We start from the raw sequence: 15,096 nt of genomic DNA, 5'->3' as shown, positions 1-15,096 counted from the left end.
TGATGGCTTGATCGCAGGTGCGATGGGAACTTTAAGTGAAATTCCGTAGATGCTGACTTCTTGCTGCATGTGCAGGGGTCGCAGGTGCGGTATTGGACTGCAGATGCGGAATCCCTGGGCAGAACATATTAATCCTTGCCTTCGCGAAATTTGGCCATTTTTTACCGTTTGAGTTCGGACTTGGAGCTTTTTTAAAGGAATTGAAGAGAAATTCAAGGGGTAACACTTGGAGGTAATGTTTTTAAAATCAATACTCGATTCTATGGTAATTTCTAACTGATTAGACATGCAATTTGTGGAATTTAAGGGTTACAATTGAAGGTTAGCGTTTGAGTTGTGGAGAGCTTTGAGTGGTGATTTGAGGAGCCATTTGAGGTCTGATTTTGATATTTTTGGTATGTATAGACTCGTGGGAGGATAAGGATTCTTGTGATGTAATTTTTATCGAATTCCGAGACGTCGGACCGGGGGTCGGGTTTGGCCAATTTTGGGATTTTTGAGTTAATTTGATTATTTTTGCTCGGGCTTTGTTCCTTTAGCAATTATTAATGATATGTACTGATTTTGGTAAGATTCGGGGCGTTTGGAGGCCGAATCGAAAGGCAAGGGCGTCGCGGGCTAGAGTTTTGTCACGACCGTGGTTCGCCCTCCGTGAACTATCGTGACGGCACCTAGTCTCTACGACTAGGTAAGCCTAATAAAACAACATTTAAAGGTGCCACTCGGCACACACAATATAATTCTTAAAACAATACATTTTTCCAAAACTCGAAAACCCATGAATCACAAGCTACAAATATAATATAAATTCTCTAACTCCGGAATGTCTATGTCAACATAAGAAAATAGAAGGGCTATTACTACAAGATAGAATGGAAAGGGTATCCTTGGTCTGCGGACGCGACAAATATACCTCGAAGTCTCTAGAGCAGTCATCTCGCCTTAAGGGTAATAGGACTAAATCAAAGTACCTGGAGCTCCACATGAAAAACATGTGCAGAAAGGGATGAGTACACCACAACGGTACTCAGTAAGTGCCAAGCCTAACCTCGATCGGGTAGTGACGAGGAAGGTGAGGGCCCTACTAAGATTAAATAAAATATAAAGTTCGACAGTGTAGAACAGAACAGTATAAATAAGTACAACAGTAAAAGTAACACAAGATATAAAAGGGCAACAACAACTATTATAGAGGCAAGGTAAACACATAAAGAAATACGGCTCAGCACCAAAATAACATTCGGGGATGTCCCAGGATACCGCCCGGTAGTCCCAAATATATATATCCAATGGATCTCCCGAGATCCCGTCCCGTAGTCCAACTAATAGTGTGTGGGGATCTACCGCAATCACGTTCCGTAGTCCCAAATGTAAATACCCAGTACTGGAGGAATCTACCGGGTGTAGTCCCGTAGTTCCATATAACTGTGCAGGGGAATCTACCGGAATCCTACATCCGTAGTCCCAAATGTAAACAGACAAGGGGGAGCTACCGGAATCCCACATCCGTAGTCCCAATGTAAATACACAGCAATAACAGGAAAATATTCAGAAATGTCAAATTTTATATTAAGACAAACAAGTTATTCTAGCATAGCATGCTGCACAGAATTCAAGTGAAGCAGTTTGAAAAAGAAAGCAATTAAATCACTTAGACATGCTTTCCTAAGCTAACAACATGCTTAATAGTGCAAGTAATAAAAACAGGAAAGGAAACATACTAGTAATTACTTAATGAAAACCGGATTTCCAACAATTAGCACAAGTACGCACTCGTCACCTCACGTACAAGGCATTTCAATTATCAATAATACCAAATCCTAAGGGAAAGTTCCCTTACACAAGGTTAGGCAAGCCACTTACCTCGAACCAGCTCAAATCAATTCGAAACCACGCTCTTGCCACGAGTACTCAACTCCAAATGGCCCAAATCTATTCAATTCCATTCCATAATATAAATAACACTTCAATTAACTGATTCTACAAAGAAATTCTAAGCTAATACGCGAAATTAGGTAAAATGACCAAAACTCCCATCGGGCCCACATCTGGAATCAAGTAAAATTTACATTTCCAGAATTCTCACACTCTCACGAGTTTAGTCATACCAAAAGTACCAAAATCGGACCTCAAATGGTCTCTCAAATCATCACTCAAAGGTCTCTAATTAGTCAAGCCCTAACCCTTAAATTACCACTGATTTTCCTTAATTTTTCATGCTTAAAATGATAAAAATCATTCCAATAACGAGTTTAGGGACCAAAGACCTTACCCCAATGAACTCCTCTGAAAATCCCTCTTGAAAATGCTCCCAAGGCTTCTTCCAGTTTGAAAAGAGGTGAAAATGGCTAAAATTCACGAAGGCAAGAATTTATATGTTTCTGCCCAGCTAATCTGCTTCTGCGGTCTCGCTTTTGCGGACAACCTATCGCATCTGTGACAATCACTAACTCAGCCTTCTTCGCACCTGCGATTCCCCATTCGCAGATGTGGTACCGCTTCTGTGGTAAATCTCCCACATCTATGGTTCCTGCTGCTCCTGCCCAATTCCGCTTCTGCGATGACAATGCCACTTCTACAGCTACGCACCTGTGGGACCCAACCGCAGGTGCGGTTATGATAGAAGATCAGCAGCTCCAGCTGCTCAACAATTCCCAATCCTTCCGACAACCTTCCAAAATCATCTCGAGGCCCCCAGGACCTCAACCAAAAACACAAACAATTTTAGTACCACTATCCAAAATTATACCAATATTTAAAACACCTAAAACAACATCGAAACGACGAATCACCCATGGATTCAAGCCTAAGAACTCCAAAACTCTAAAAATATGCTTTCGATCAAAAAGTCTATCAAACCTAGTCCGAATGGCCTGAAAGTTTGCACACACGTCACATTCAACACTACAGAGCTACTCCAATTTTCGGAATTCCATTCCGAACCTCGAATCAAAATCTCACTATCGAACCGGAAACTTCAAAATTCGACTTTCGGCATTTCAAGCCTTAATTAGCTACGGACCTCTAAAACACAATTCGAACACGCCCCTAAGCCCGAAATCACCCAATGGAGCTAATGGAATTCCATTATGAGGCCGTCCTCACACTGTTCTGACTACGATCAAATTTCCAACACTTAAGCTCTCATTTAGGGACTAAGTGTCCCAAAACTCTCTAAAACTTGAAACCAAACATCCCGGCAATTCAAAATAGCAAAAATAAATAGGGGGAAAGCAGTTAATAGGGGATCGGGACATTAATTCTTAACACGACCGGCTGGGTCATCACATCCTCCTACACTTAAATATTTGTTTGTCCTCGAACGAGCATAGAGACATACCTGAAGTAGTGAAAAGATGAGGGTAACGGCTGCACATATCCTGCTCGGTCTCCCAGGTCGCCTCCTCAACCGGTTGACCCCGCCACTGAACCTTCACTGATGCAATGTTCTTTGACCTCACCTTTCTAACCTGTCTGTCCAATATTGCCACTGGCTCCTCAACATAGGATAGATCCTTGTCCAAGTGGATTGAACTGAAATCCAACATGTGCGACAGATCACCATGATACTTCTGGAGCATCGAAACATGAAATACCGGATGAACTCATGCCAAGCTAGGAGGTAAGGCAAGCTCATAAGCAACCTCCCCAACACGTCACAATACCTCAAAAGGACCAATAAACCTCGGACTCAATTTCCCCTTCTTCCCAAATCTCATAACGCCCTTCATAGGCGAAACTCGAAGCAGAACCCGCTCTCCGACCATATAGGAAACATCACGAACCTTCCGGTCCGCGTAGATCTTCTGTCTGGACTGGGCTGTACGGAGTCTATCCTGAATCATCTTAACCTTCTCCAAAGCATCCTAAACCAAGTCTGTGCCCAATAATCTAGCCTCACCCAGCTCAAACTAACCCACCGGGGATCTACACCGCCTACCATATAAAGCCTCACACGGTGCCATCTGAATGCTGGACTGATAGATGTTGTTATAAGCAAACTCTGCCAATGGCAAGAACTGATCCCAAGACACTTCAAACTCAATCATACACACACGGAGCATATCCTCAAGAATCTGAATAGTGCGCTCGGACTGTCCGTCTGTCTAAGGGTGAAATGTTGTACTCGACTCCACCCGAGTACCCAACTTATGCTGAACGGCCCTTCAGAACCGTGATGTGAACTGAGTACCTCTATTTTAAAATGATGGAAACTGGAATACCATGCAGATGAACAATCTCCTGGATATAAATCTTCGCTAGACGCTCCGAATAATAGGTAGTACACATAGGAATGAAGTGCACGGACTTGGTCAGCCGATCCACAATCACCCAAATAGCATCGAACTTTCTCAAAGTCCGTGGGAGCGCAACTACAAAGTCCATGGTGATCTGCTCCCACTTCCACTCCGGAATCTCTATCTACTGAAGCAACCCTTCCGGTCTTTAGTGCTCATACTTCACCTGCTGATAATTGAGGCACCGAGCTACAAACCCAATTATATCTTTCTTCATCCACCTCCACCAATAGTGTTGCCTCAAATCCTGGTACATCTCCGCAGCACCCAGATGGATGGAATACTGCGAACTGTGGGCCTCCTCTAGAATCAACTCCCGAAGCCCATCAACATTGGGTACACAAATCAGACCCTGCATCCTCAATACCCTGTTGTCACCAATAGTCACATATCTGGCATCATCGTACTGAACCTTGTCCTTGAGGACAAGCAAATGAGGGTCATCATACTGACGCTCCCTGATACGATCAAATAAGGAAGACCGAGAAACCACGCAAGCTAGAACCCAATTGGGCTCCAAAAGATCTAATCTCACAAACTGGTTGGCTAAGGCCCGATCACCCATTGCCATAGGTCTCTCCGATGCTGGTAAATAAGCCAAACTCCTCAAACTCTGTGCCAGGCGACTCAAGGTATCAGCCACCATATTGGCCTTGCTCAGATGATACATAATAGTGATATCATAGTCCTTCAGCAACTCTAACCATCTCCTCTGGCGCAAATTTAGATCCTTTTGCTTGAACAAGTGTTGCAAGCTCCGATGATCAGTATAAATCTCACAATGCACACCGTATAAATAATGGTGCTAGATCTTCAGGGCGTGAACAATGGCAGCTAACTCTAGATCGTGGACAGGGTAGTTCTTCTCATGCACCTTCAATTGTCTCGACTCGTAGGCAATCACCTACCGCCCTGCATCAACACCACTCCAAGCCCAATCCTCGAGGCATCACAATAGACTGTGTAAGACCCTGAACCTGTAGGCAATATCAAAATTAGGCCTGTAGTCAAAGCTGTCTTGAGCTTCTGAAAACTCGCCTCACACTCCTCCGTCCACTAGAACAGAGCACCCTTCTAGGTCAGTCTGGTCATAGGGGCTGCAATCGATGAAAACCACTCAACAAAACGATGGTAGTAACCCGCCAAGCCAAGAAAACTGCGGATCTCGGTAGCTGAGGATGGTCTGGACCAAATATGTACGGTCTCTATTTTCTTCGGATCCACCTAAATACCCTCACTCGATACCACGTGGCCTAAAATTGCCACGAAATCCAACCAAAACTCACATTTTGAGAATTTAGCATATAGCTTCTTCTCTCTTAGAGTCTGAAGTACAGTCCTCGGGTGTTGCTCATGATCTTCTCGACTCCGGGAATACACCGGAATATCATCAATAAAGACAATGATGAACGAGTCAAGATATGGCCGAAACACAATGTGCATCAAATGCATAAAGGTTGTTGGGGTATTGGTCAACCCAAATAACATAACAAGGAACTCGTAATGACCATACCGAGTCCTGAAAGCAGTCTTTGGGATATCTGGCTCCCGAATCTTCAACTGATGGCAACCTGAGTGCAAGTCAATCTTAGAAAACACCCGTGTGCCCTGAAGTTGGTCAAATAGATCATCAATACGAGGAAAAGGAAAACGGTTCTTCACTGTAACCTTGTTCAACTGGCGATAATCAATACACATACGCATAGAACTATCCTTTTTCTTCACAAACAAGACAGGAGCACCCCAAGGTGATACACTGGGCCATATAAAACCCTTATCAAGCAATTCCTATTAATGATCCTTCAACTCCTTCAACTTAGGAGGAGCCATACGATATGGAGGAATAGAAATGCGTTGAGTGCCCGGCAACAGATCAATGCCAAAATCAATATCTCTAACCGGCAGCATGCCCTGAAGATAAACTGGAAACACATCGGGAAAATCCCGTACTATTGGGACTGAATCAACTGAAGGGGTATCAATACGGACATTTATCACATAAGCTAAATACGCGTCACATCCCTTCTCAACCATACGCTGAGCTTTAAGAAAAGAAATAACTCTACTGGGAGTGTGATCTAAAGTAGACCTCCACTCAACATGCGGTACACCTGGCATAGCCAGCGTCACAATTATGGTGTGACAATCAAGAATAGCATAATGGGGCGACAACCAGTCCATGCCCAAGATAATATCAAAATCTACCATGCTGAGCAACAATAAATCGGCTCTGGTCTCAAAACCACTAAGAGCAACCAAACACAATCGATAAATGCGGTCCACAACAAGAAAATCTCCCACAGAAGTAGAAACATAAACAAGGGAACTCCAAGAATCTCGAGGTACACCCAAATATGGAGAAAAATAAGAAGACACATAAGAGTAACTAGAGCCTGGATCGAATAGAACCGATGTATCTCTGTGACAAACCAGTATAATATCTATGACGACAGAATCAGAGGTAACAACCTCAGTACGGGCAGGAAGGGCATAGTATCGGGCATGGACTCCCCCTCTAGGGCGACCTCTACCTTCCTGACCTCCACCTCTACCTGGCTAAGTAGGTGGGATAGCAATTGGAGCTGTAACCATAGCCTGAGAACTCTGTGGGGCACGTTGTGGCTGAGAAGTCTACGGAGGTGCATCCTTCCCAAGTTTGGGGCAATCCCTCACTATATGGCGTATGTCACCATACTCAAAACAAGCTCTAGGAGGACGTCGCCACTATGACTGGCTTGGTCCAGGTCTGCTGGACTGACCTCTGAAATCACCCTACGCAGGAGTCACGCTAGAAACCGGAGGTGCATAATAAGGCTCTTGAGGCGTAGGAGGAGCTGGAATACCACTGGCTACTGGAAGAGCTGAATGAACAGGGCTACTTATATAACCCCTACCATGACGACCTACAACTGGGGCACGGATACCAAAATAATGGCCTGACTCTCGAGACCTCTTGGCCTCCCTCTTCTCTCTCCCTCTAGCATCCATACCTTTAATCCTCTTAGCAATGTTCACCACCTGCTGATAAGAAATATCCATCTCCAACTAACGAGCCATGCTAGACCTGATATTGGGAATAAGTCCCTCAATAAACCAGCAAACCCTCTCGCAAACAGTAGAAACCAAGGCTGGTGCATGTCTAGCCAAACTAGTGTAACAGACAGCATACTCTGAGACAGTCATAGCACCTTGGTGCAAATGCTCAAACTCTGCGCACCATACGTCCTTGAGGATCTAAGGAACATACTCTCTCGGGAACAGATTTGAAAACTGAGTCCAAGTTAGTGAAGCAGCCTCATCCAGACTGTCTAACTCATAGGTGCGCCACCTCATAGGTGGCTCCTCAAAGCTAGAAGGTAGTGAAGGAAACCCTACTCGATCCTGATATACCCATGGTACGGAAAATACGGTAACACTCATCTAGAAATCCCAGGGCATCATCCGATGCTAGACCACTGAATACAGGAGGCTTGTACTTCTTGAACCTCTCAAGCCTTAGTTGCTCATCCTCGAAAGTCGCTACCCTATCCTCGGGCTGATCTCGGACTGCAGGCTGTATAGGAATAATCTCAGGGACCTGCTCAATATGCACTCACTTCTCAGGAGTGCGGGCGGCGGGAGTTTGTGCTCCTTCCCTAGCCTGAGATGTAGCTGCAGCGAGGGGAAGCAACTCTGCCTGAGACAAAGTGGTGTACATGCTCATGAACTTTGCTAGAGTCTCCTGAAGTGCTGGAGTAGTAGTAGCAGTAGGCATATCAGGTGTCTGGACTCCGGCTGGAACTGCTGGCGGTACCTCGGTGGCGGCTTGCGCAGGTGCTCTGGCTGCATAATATGTGTGTCCTCGGCCTCTACCCTGGCCCCGGTCTCTGATAATTGCAGTAGGGGCGCAGGTGCCTGATCATCTCGGGCAGCGCATATCCTCAAAATCTATGAGAGAATAGAAGACAAAAGTTTAGAATTGTGACATCAAATCTCGCACGACAAGGAAATTAAATGAAGTGGAATTTTCCTAACAGTTACATAGCCACTTATAGATAAGTACAGACGTCTCCGTACCGATCAACGAGACTCTAATAAACCAGTTTGTGATTCATGACTCCTATGAACCTAGAGCTATGAGATATCGTGATGGCACCGGTTCGCCCTCTGTGACCCCGGTTCTCCCTCTGTGAGATATCGTGATGGCACCTAGTCTCTACGACTAGGTAAGCCTAAAATGCGAAAGATAAATCAAATTTACAGAAGAACACTATTTAAGACAGAAATAGAGTAATAAAACAGTGTTTAAAGGTGTAGCTCAGTATACACAATATTAACTCTTAAAACCAATACATTTTCCCAAAACCCTGAAACCCATGAATCACAAGCTACGAATATAGTAAAAATGCTCTAACTCCGGAATGTCTACGTCAACAGAAGAAAATAGAAGGGCTATCACTACAAGATAGAATGGAAAGGGATTCCTCAGTCTACGGATGCGGCAGATATACCTCGAAGTCTCTAGAGCAGTCGCCTCACTTCAAGGGTGATAGGACTGAGTCAAAGTACCTAGATCTGCCCATGAAAAACATGCGCAGAAAGGGCATAAGTACACCACAGCGGTACTCAGTAAGTGCTAAGCCTAACTTCGGTCGGGTAGGGACGAGGAAGGTCAAGTCCCTAATGTGGTTAAATAAAATATAAAGTTTGACAGTGTAGAACAGAACAATATAAATAAGTACAACAGTAAAAGTAACACAAAATATAAAGGGCAATAACAACTATTATAGAGGCAAGGTAAACACAGAAAGAAATATGGCTCAACACCAAAATAACATTCGGGGATCTCCTAGGATACCGTCCTATAGTCCCAAATATACATATCCAATGGATCTCCCGGGATCCCGTCCCGTAGTCCAACTCATAGTGCGCGGGGATCTACCGGAATCCCATTCCGTAGTCCCTAATGTAAATACCAGTACTGGGGGAATCTACCGGGTGCAGTCCCGTAGTTCCATATAACTGTGCAAGGGGATCTATCGGAATCCCGCATCCGTAGTCCCAAATGTAAACAGACAAGGGGGAGCTATCGAAATTCCACATCCGTAGTCCCAATGTAAATACACAGCAACAACAGGAAAATATTTAGAAATGTCAAATTTCATATTAAGACAAACAAGTAATTCTAGCCTAGCATGCTGCACAGAATTCAGGTAAAGCAGTTGTCACACCTCCTTTTTCACTACCTACACCCCCGGAAGAGGGGCGTAAAGGAGTTTTTCCAATTAAAGGACAATCGGAATGGAATTTAATTATTAATTATTCAGAGTCGCCACTTGGGAGATTAATGGTGTCCCAAGTCATCGGTTGGATCCCGAATCGAGGAAATTTATGACTCTGTTAACAGTCCGCGAACCAGAAATTCGAGTAAGGAATTCTGTTAACCTGGGAGAAGGTGTTAGGCATTCCCGAGCTCCGTGGTTCTAGCACGGTCGCTTAACTGTTGTATTTAATTTTATCTGATTTTAATACATGCTAGCTCAGGTGCCTTTTATTAATTTTACACCGCCTTTATTATAATTATTTTTTAAAAGAATTGCGACGTCGTGAAAACGTGTTTCAAACCACGTCGCAATCAATGCACTCGTGGTTATCAACACATTTCGACTTCGTCGAGATTTGGATTTGAGTCGCATCAATGCGCACCCGAGTTTAGGAAGGTAATTTTATTGAGAGCGTGTCTAGAGCAACTATGCGTTCGCACTTTGCGAGGGCCATGGAATTTTCTAAATGACACACCTCGAGTTCTAAGGATAAACAAGATTAATTAAACGAGAGCCATGCAACTTGAGATTTCATTCGGCACGGCGCACCCCGAACTATTAAATCGAATTAACCGAAAACGAACAAAGACCACTATTTGTTAACTAAAAGACACTCAAGTCTACAATGGGAAACTAACAGAATGAAGGCTAAAGGTTTTTAAGGAAAGGCCTAATCTCGATGCAAGGCCCAACAAATAACCCTTAGGCTTAGCGTACTGGTCCGCATGACCAAAGTCTGCAATTCATTTCAAGCAGACCCGCGGTCCATTTGAATTCATGATTTCCCAGAAGTTTGAGCCAAGATGAAATCTGAAACTAAATACAATTAGCAATATCTGACTCGCATCCCATTCCTAACATGGATGTTAACATAATAATTCCTCTCTGAGATGTAAGGACAAACCTTTATTCAGTTCACTCATTCAAACACCCCAGCCCCTGCGGAATCATAACTTTCAGTACATGGGAGCATATCATCAAATACCAATTCATACTAGTTATTCGGATCAAATCAGGCAAAACGACTTTAGAGATCACGACAAGCAACATGACTCATGCACTTTAAATAGCAAGCAATGTGTCACCATACTCCCAAACCCAAATTTCAGTGATTACAAAACAATTGCATTTCTGCACGCAGGATAATGATGACCCTAAAACTATAACAGAAGCCTTCAATTTATCCATATGCACATGAGAACACCAGGTTCATTACCCCTTGTGCAAAACAAGGCAAACAGAACTCTGCACCCAATTAGGACCAAACAGAGAGAACTTAACCAACATCAAGAAAAATCTATGAACGAGAACTGAAGCTTAAGCTAAACCTGAACATCTTGACTCGTGGCTGTAAACTAAAGGAAATGATCGATTCATTCCAATTCATTCTAAACCAAGAGTTGCAACATATCTTAAAAGAATCTAGCAAAACCCATTTCGTCACATTTCAGCACTTTAAGGCATGCAAAAAGCAGTATCATGGATTTCTGGACAATGTGAACAATGACTAATTAACCTATTCTTGTATAGACACGCATGACCCACAGGTTAGCATCTCAGAGAACTCGAATGCCAAGGGAAGAATTCCAACAGATTACTGACAACAGTTTCAGAAGTAAGCAGCTGCAGGGAAGTGCACATAGACAGACAAAATGATTTAGGCATTTCTAGCAGACTTCTCGTGAGATCCTATTTCGACAGAAACTAATATCAGCTCAAATGCAACGTTTATATTCATGCTGTCATGTTCAAAACCAAGCAAACCTATGATTCATCTTCCAAATTTTACAAGGCATGAGTGATTTCCCATTGTCAAACTGACCGAGTTATAACAACTATTTGGAATCGACGAAATCTGGACTTCAAATGAAAACTCGATAACATAATAACAGTTAAACCATATAAGCGGAAAACGACCTCTCAAAATCGACTTCAACTAGCTGAAAATACTCAAATACATCACACTACCGAGAATGAATTCATTCAACACGAGATTCGATCCCAGCACAAACAGAGCACTCGAGACAGAAACACATAGTTCAAAGCACTAAAACAAACAGAATCGCCAGAACAGAGAGATGAAGATTGAACCTGAAATTTCGAATTTCTTTTAATAACAGAATCGAAGACGATTACACAGTTTCGACTCCAAAAACTATCTCAGGAACCCGATGGTAGATCAAAGCTCGAAGAATAGCAAATCAGTAGCAGCTGAATAGAAGTACGAAGTTCGAACAACGACGAACTCAGCAATTCTCAAACGAGCTCCATTTTAAAACCAAAGTTTAGACTGGAATGAAAATTAAACTCGCTTCACCACTAACTGTTCCTCTCCGATTTTGACAGAGAAAATAAAATTAAACTCGAAAAAAGAAAAACTCAAACTATTTTTTTATGTATATTTTGTAGACTGGAACTAAGCTAAAAATTAACCATAGAGAAGAAGAAGAAAGACTATTTTTAAAACCCCCGTCCCATTCTCCCAAAATCTCCTCTCTCTCAAAGAATCGGATTCAATCCTTTTATGAAACGAACCCCGGATGAATGTAGGGCTCGGATTGAACGAAATCAATTCGATGCCTCACATTCATCCAACGTATCATCTCTAGGACCTTCTAATCGCGTTACTTCTCTCAAACTCGAGCGAATGAACGAAAAGAGAATCTTTGGTGTGAAATCTGTTATCTGGGGTAGGAGGAGAGATAGATGAACGCGTAGGTTAGGGATTCAGGCTCACTCGCTTGGAATTTGAATGAAATTTGGGGTTGGATTCGAGTGATTTGGAGAAGAAGAACAGGGCTGCGTTGGGTTTGGGACTTAGGGCTCATCCGCTGCTTCTTCATGCTTAATCGGTTATTTGGGACGGGTCGAGTTGCAGGGATGGGTTGGCAGGCGGGTCGGGTCTAGTTGGGGTGTGGGTTAAGCGGATAGGGGCTGAATTGGGCTAGGGGATTTTGATTTAAAAAGCCCAAATGGTGTCTTTTATTAAGAAGACCCTCCCCTCCTTTGTAACTTGATATTATTTTCTGATTTGATTTTTTATAAAGATGCAAAATAAAAATAAAAATTAAAACGAAGTCCTAATATATTTCACAATTAAACTAATTAATGCCTAAAATTGTTTAAAAGCTAATTCGTGATGAATTTACAATTAAAACAATAAAAACGCCAAAGTGAACCATTTTTGTTATTTTTCACGTTTGTTCTAAAACAACTTAACCTAAATTATGAATTTGGATCCTAAATGCAAATACGTATTTTTGTATTTTTCATATGAATTAATGCAAATAATTATCAGAAAAATAACACCAAAATTCGCAAAAATTGCAAAATAGAGAAAAAATCATTTTGTTTGAATTTTTGGGAATAATTCATATATAGGGCAAAAATCACGTGCTCACAGCAGTTTGAGCAAATAAAGCAATTAAATCACTTAGACATGCTTTCCTAAGCAAACAACATGCTTAATAGTGCATGTAATAAAAACAGGAAAGGAAACATACTAGTAATTACTTAATGAAAATCGGATTTCTAACAATTAGCACAAGTACGCACTCGTCACCTCATGTACAAGGCATTTCAATTATCAATAATACCAAATCATAAGGGGAAGTTCCCCCACACAAGGTTGGGCAAGCCGCTTACCTCGAACCAGCTCAAATCAATCCGAAACTACGCTCTTGCCATGAATACTCGACTCCAAATGGCCAAAATCTATTCAATTCAATTTCATAATGTAAAGGCAAAATGGCTTCCTGACCACTTAAACTTGCATCAGTTTGTAAAGCCGATATATGAACTCTTGAGTTTCCCATTTGAACACTTTTACTTGAGAAAATGGCTACTAACAAATATTTGTGATGGTGTGTGTTGTTCAGTTGCTGCTGACGTGGATTTTATTTAATATTTTGTATAGCCACATCATTCATTCATTCACATTTTGTTGACACCTGGACATTCAGAGTCCCACTTCTTTTTTCTTCTTCTTTTTTTATCAAATTATTTTTTTCTACACATATCCCTTCCACTCCCTCAGAACCCACCAGAAAAAACCTTACCGAACTAGGAATCAATTTGAAAAACTTTAGATTTTATCTTCGGCAACGACTCCGGCGATTCTCTGTATTCTATCCCACCCAATACCTTTTACTTTCATTGTTTATCATCTTCTCACCAAGAAAATATGAACCATTTGCAACCTTTTACCACAAAAAATTACAAGGAAAATATCACCAAAACTAAAAGACTAAAATTACCACCTCCAAAGATCAAAGAGAAAAATCATGAAGCAGTGAACAACTTTTATCATGATTAAAGTCAGACCCAATTTTTCCCAACAAATCAACAAATCAAAGTAGCGACCATGATCAAAATCAGACCCATTTTTTCCCAACAAATCAGAAGATAATTTCAGAACGGCGTACATATATATAGGTGTAATCAACAGAGCACGACGTACAACAATTCAAAGCCAAGTCAATGACCGTGTGAAGCTCAACGTCGGAGGCAAGCTCTTTGAAACAACAGTATCAACACTTAGCTCTGGTGGACCCGATTCTCTCTTATCCGCCTTATCAAACCGGAATTCCGACGAACCAGAACAAATCAGAAAATAATTTCAGCACGACGTACATATATATTGGATGATTGATAGTGAAAAATTGAAGAATAAACAAATATGACTGTTTAATATGGAGCTTTGGAGTGTGATTTATCAAAAATTTTGTTATAGGCTTAATTAGGAATAAAGGAGGAAGAAGAATAATGGAGGGACGGGGGATTACAAGGGTGGCGACAATGAGTGAAGAAAAGGAAGGGGCAGAGGTAAAGGTACGGGGAGGAATAAATAGAGGTGGATCTCTTTTTTTTATTATTAAATTTTATTATATTCACGCACTTTATACATGTCATTAACACGTTATTGACCATATCAGCTTTAATATTGCCACATACGCATAGTCAACGGTCAAAAGTGTTTATTAATATCCATTTTCTCAAGTAAAGGTGTTCAAATGGGAAACCCAAAAGTTTATATATCGGCTTTACAAATTTATGCAAGTTTGAGTGGACAGGAATCCATTTCGCCTAATGTAAATAACACTTCAAGTAACTGATTCTACAAAGAAATTCTAAGATAATACGGAAAATTAGGTTAAATGACCAAAAAGCCCCTCGGGCCCACGTCTCAGAATCAGGTAAAATTTACATTTTCAGAATCCTCACACTCTTACGAGTTTAGTCATACCAAAAGTACCAAAATCGAACCTCAAATGGTCCCTCAAATCATCACTCAAAGGTCTCTAATTAGTCAAGCCCTAAACCCCAAATTACCACTGATTTTAATTAATTTTTCATGCTTAAAATGATAAAAATCATTCCAATAACGAGTTTAGGGACTAAAGACCTTACCCCAATGAACTCCTCTAAAAATCCCTCTTGAAAATGCTCCCCAAGGCTTCTTCCTGTCTGTAAAGAGGTGAAAATGGCTAAAATTC

Source organism: Nicotiana tabacum, chromosome 7 (genome assembly GCF_000715075.1).
Source record: "Nicotiana tabacum cultivar K326 chromosome 7, ASM71507v2, whole genome shotgun sequence".
Classification (NCBI taxonomy): Eukaryota; Viridiplantae; Streptophyta; class Magnoliopsida; order Solanales; family Solanaceae; genus Nicotiana; species Nicotiana tabacum.
This window is presented reverse-complemented; position numbering follows the sequence as displayed.